This window comes from Camellia sinensis, unplaced genomic scaffold (genome assembly GCF_055761805.1).
Source record: "Camellia sinensis isolate YWXY unplaced genomic scaffold, ASM5576180v1 Unanchor2, whole genome shotgun sequence".
Classification (NCBI taxonomy): domain Eukaryota; kingdom Viridiplantae; phylum Streptophyta; class Magnoliopsida; order Ericales; family Theaceae; genus Camellia; species Camellia sinensis.
In genome coordinates, this window is record NW_028129079.1 from 20,272,003 (window position 1) to 20,278,002 (window position 6,000).

The window sequence follows — 6,000 nt, forward strand, 5'->3', positions numbered from 1 at the left end:
GGCCGAAAGCCTACCAATTGTGCAAAACAACACTCCATTCTTTGAAAACATAACATGCATGCTTTATCTTGACTTTAAAGCTTCCAAAACATGATCAATTAAGGTCATGTGGTAAGAAATGTGATGAATTCTCAAAACAAGTCCAAGATGGACACATGCAAGTATGACTTGAGTGAAATTCAAACCCAAAATGCCATGATATATGCATGCATGCATGGAATGACCCTCATTTCTAATTCATTAGCTTATCTCTTGCATAACTGTAATAACCCTCACCACTGATTACTGTTAAACTGAGACTGATTGTGTTAAATAATTGAATCGACTGAAATACTGAACTGACTGATTGAATGTACTAGTTTAAATGCATTTCTATCTGTTTGACCGTTAAATTATCTGTCCATGTTTTATGTTTAAATTGCGAATTGAAGGCCTTATCGGCGGCCGAATCCGGAATCGATTGATGTTTTCTGATCATTAGAATTTACATGATTTTATGGTGTGTTTATTTGAAAACTGATTTGGTATGATTACATTGGATCAATATTGATAAATTACATATATTGGCTTTAATTACAACTTTGCCATTTGAGTAGGCCACTACACCAAACTTTGTCTAAGACTTAGTCTTGCATTACACAACTCTTCCTCAGCCATTTTGAGAGCATAGCCGACTAGAGTGAGAGAGTGAGAGGAAAAGAGTGTTTTCAACTTGAATTCATCAATTTTAGTTTGGAGATTTGAAGGAAGTGAAGAGAGATTGCATAATTGAGCTTCCTTATCTTGCATTGGAGACCTAAGGTAGTATAATCACCCTCTTGTTTATGAATTGAGCTTGTTCTTGCATGATTCATGTCAAAATTAGGGGATTGAGTCTAGAATTGGCTTAATGTGTTGAATTGTAGCATAGATCTTGCATGCATGCTTTCATTGTCGAAATTTGAGTCGATTTCATGGAAAATTATTACTTGCATGTCCAAGTTCTACCTAAGGTTCATGAATTCATCTTGTTTTTTGGAACAATTGGCTCATTAGAGCAATTAATTGAAGCTTGAAAGTTGTTTAAAGTCTTGCATGTTCAATTGAAGTTATGTTCTTGAAATTTGGTTTGAAATTCAGTTGAATTGATCTTCCTTTGGGGCTTTGGTTTTACAATTGACCTTTGACACATGTTGTTCTATGAGTTTACAAATCTTTTCCAGCAAATTAGCCCAAGAGGATCAAAATTCATGTTTTAAAACTTGATTTGAGCTTAAGGTTCAAATCTGAGAATTCCAGATTTTGAACTCACACTCGAGTGGGGTGACTGGCGTTCGAGCGTGAAATTCGTGCTCCCAGCACTTTACACTGTTTTGAAGTCCGCTCGAGTGGGGTAATTTACGCTCGAGCGGGAGTCGAGCGCCCATTTGAGCGTGAATTTCACCTATCCAGCACTTTTGACTGTTTTGCAGTACACTCGAGCGGGTAAGTCTGCGCTCGAGCGGAAACCTTTGTCTGCATGTCCGCTCGAGCGGCGTAACCTACTCTCGAGCGTAAATCCCAGTTTTTTGAAAATTCTGAAAATGCTTTTCAAGTGCATCTTTGCATCCTCATTTCATCCTAGGCATTCTTAGGCTTAGTTTAAGGCATCTTAATGAGGATATAGATGTAGAACCACACCGAGTCAAGATAGGGATTAAGTTATTATTTTCCCAACTGTGAACTTAGTGTGTGTTCACTCTGTAACTGTGTAGGGTTGGCATCTGAGGACGCGCTCTAGCTTAACTGTAGCCCAGAACTCTGTGAGTAACAATTGCGTAAAGATATGTTCAAATATGATTATCTTCTGAACAATTGAACTGTACTAATTATGAACTGTATTGTGGCATCCTTAGCAACTATTGTTACTGTTACTGCTACTGTTACAGAGATCTCTGTTGGTTCCCATGTTGGAACCACTACTGTTTACTGATAAGATGGCCATCAACTGACTGTTCGGTCTGATAAGACCTACTGTATTGTTTTGCTACTGGATGTACCACATATGACTGTAATGACTGAATAACTGACATACTGATTGAAATGATTGTTTTCAAAACTATAAGGACATTCATTCTTAACCTCTCTACGCATTATGTTATTCACTGGGCTTTAGCTCACTGCTCATATATATATGTAGGTGTACAGGCACCGGACCGTTGCTAGAAGCGTCGGGGTAAATTTCAGTTTTGTCAAGCCAACCTGTGTGCCTCACTGCGAGGTTCCAAGCCTGTCATGCTATGGCTTAGAGGTGTTTTAATTTCCCCCGTCTGTCTCTGTATCTATTTTTGTAATGTTGTATAGACTGATAACACTGTACTGTACTGTCTTAATAGGGATTAAGTCCCTGACCTAGATGATTGTAAATGTTGTACAAACTATTTTGCACTGATTGTATATATGTATGAAAAGTCTTTTTGCATACAGATTGTCACAGCTCATTGGACACTGTTTACTTACTGTTTTGGCTTCCGCCATACCCCTGTACTGTGTATTACTATATTACTGTTATGCAGGCCGTCGGTAATCTCGAATTACTAGCTGGTTACGGTGCTAAACCCATAGGGGCGGGTTTGGGTCGTGACAATAACTTAGCCTAATTATCAAGAATTCTTGTATTAAAGTCTTGATTACAAATTTTAAGGACAAAATTCTTGCCTAGAGTCTTAATTGCACAAGTGTAGAAACTTCAAGTCTCCAACAATTCTTAGCAATTCCCCCTTTTCCTAGCTTTAAACTCAATCTTTCTTCTATCTCTCTCTCTCTCCCACGTTTTCTCTTCAAGGTAGGGTGATGGGAGAGTGTAAAGTGAGCTAATGAGTTCATATGGGTCTTATATAGGCTTAGTTTGTGGCTTAGCTAAATTTTGATTAAACTACTCAATTGGACATTAATTTAATTGCTCCAAATCAAATTTAAAATTCCTAAATGACACATATATCAAGTCAATTTCATGATCGGATACTGATAGGGCCTTCAATTCATAAGAAGAAATAGAAATGCAAACAGATCTTTCTACGATAATGTAGCTCGACTTTTTTGCGCCATCTTTTAGAAGTCGAAATAAGCCCTACAGTATCGGACTCCTGCGGTTCTGAATCTGATTCCACAAGTACAATGTGAAATAGATAGACACCAAAGAGTTCAAATTCGGCGAATCTTTTGGAAAATCAATTTTGAATCAAATTATCAAAAACGGACTGTTTTGCTAGATACAGAGTCACCACCTAAATGTTTTATTTTGGAGAAATTTAGGAAACCCATGACTCGTGCCAAAGGCCATGTATCCGTCATCATCAAGATTGTCTCGGCTCGAGAACTTAGGTACGAGAGGGGAAGGTCATGAATTAAGCACCCCTACTCCCTCGATCAAACTCTTTGCATTATATGTTTTTGTTCCGGTTATTAATCTAGCGTTACTATGTGATGCGCATATACAAGTATAGACTAACTTGGAAAAATTGGAATACTTGAGTTATGTTTGTTTTCTGAAAAGAGTTTGAATTTGCCACTTAAAAAGTGGGCTTAAATGTGCATGGCTCAAATTATTCCAATTCAAGCAATTAGCCTTCATCCACAGGCATACAAGCAGGTATATCAATTAAGCACTTAGCCTCATGGTAAGCATGCTAGATATGACAACAATCACACTCATGCAATATGCTAAAGCAAGTAAAGGCTCACTTCGTACTCTAAGCCAAAAAGACATAAGAGAGTTAGAAAAAATATATGATTCCTAACTATGCAATATGACTAATGCAACACATGAGATATGCAATCTAAAATAGGCTCGGTTACTTAACATGGCATATGAATCAATTGATAGCATGTGGTTTAAGCACGTATTCAAATAAGTATTAAACTAACAATGCAGGTGGAATGATGAACCGAGCCTCGGTGCATGCAATACAAATAGATGCAAACATGAAGAATGCTAATTTAAACGCAATGTCCCTATACAAACCATTATAAGCAGTTAAATAAAAGGGAGAAAGACGTGGTGTTGGAAGATATACATATTATTACAACATTATGCTCTTACGAAGGAAAGTCCGAATGAATAAACTAACTAGCTAACTATTTAAGCTAAGCTAATTAATTAACTATTACAAACCAAATGAAATAAATTAACTCATAACTAATTAACTACTTTAGCTAATTAAATAATTACAACAACACAAGTATAATTAAAAGAAGTAAGTAAGCTAAACAACTAATTACTCCGCCTCGGGAAGCGAGGAATGTTCATGCGCATGCCCGATTTCCACCCGAAAAGCCATTGTTTTGTTTCTAGAGAGCCTCTGTTATATAATAGAACACATACACTGTTGCCTACTTCCAGAATGACTTTACTCCTCCAAAGGAACACACTGTTGAATTTTGCATCAGTGGCCGGATGGCTACTGGTAAGGAATGCCAGCCATCAAAGGTGGTCTGCCGGCCACTGCTAGCCATGGAAAGTGGCTTGCCGGCCACTGCTACCCAGCTCATTTTGTTGCAACAAAGGACAAACAGAGCATACACAGGGCATTCCTAGGGTTGTCTGCACAACTCACCCCTCATTTTCATGAACGAATCAAAGGAGAAGTAAACTTAAGCTACAAACCACTAACTCAAGCAATTTCATTGCATGATGGCTTGTGAATCAAAGTGTGCAAGTTTAATAAATGCAACAAAATATGACTCTAACATCATCCCTTTCATGAATTGATCAAGGGAAGTAGTGACCTTGGAAACTTGAATTATTTCATCATTAATGAGTATAAATTGCCTCAAGTTTCCATGTGTTCAATTAACGTCCAATTGAACACAGCCAAATTATTATCTTGCACATTTTAGCCTCAATTTTATTTATTCAATTTTAAATTACCATCCATTCTTTAATTCATTAAGTCTAATGGTGAGTTTAAATCCTCTAAATGAAAAAAAACGTCAAACAAAGAGTTGCTCTTGGTATGAGAGAGATGTAATGCCCTGGTAATGAACCTCCGAAGAGATTAAACCATTTAGTATGGAAGGTCTCTTTCTCATGCTAAAAACAACATATATGGGACATCAATTCACCACTTTCAATTAGATTGCAACAATATACAATATAATAATAAATCAAAATAAAATAGCCAAATAAGTAAGAAATGCAAGAAAATGAAAGGTTTGTGAAATTCACCTTCTAAGGAAATGATGAACTCCTTAGTTCACAAACTTCCTCTTGATCACCCTCAAGTGTAAGAAGTGTGTTCTCAAATCCTCAATTCAAAATTATGGAGTTTATGGTGTAGAAAGTGGCTAACTCCCTAATTTTTCTCACTTTCAATCACTAAACACTCTTCCTTATGATCAAGGCAATTGATCTTTGGCTATATCAGAATTTTTGGAGTGTTTTTGGTGTATGGAAATGAGGAATTTCAGTAGTTATGTAAGCTTGGAAGTATTTTGGCTCAAGATTGAAATGTTTAATGTTTTCTCTCTTTTCTCTCAAACTCTTTCTAACTCTCTCTTTAATCAATTTTTTTTGCCCTCTGTTGAGCCTCGTCTTCTTTGTCCTTATATAAGCAAAATATAATATAATACTAATATAATAATATATGCCTCATCTATATGCATATAATATAATAATAATATAAAGACAATAATAATAATATAAATATATATATATATATATATATGCCTGATGTTTGATGTTGGCAGCCGAGGGTCGATCGACACCAAATGATTTATTATTATTATTTTTTTATAATATATATAATATCATATATCAAATATATCAAATATATAATTTATACCAAAATACTAAACATATAATATAATAATATAACTATATATAAAATACTAAACATAACCAAACCAAACCAAGCCTTAAGTCCCATCAAATGGGGTCGGCTACATGAATCCTTCTTCTCCACGCGGCCCTATCAAAGGCCATTTCATTAGTCAAATTAAGTAGATTCATATCTCTATTTAAAATGCTAGTCAACGTTAATT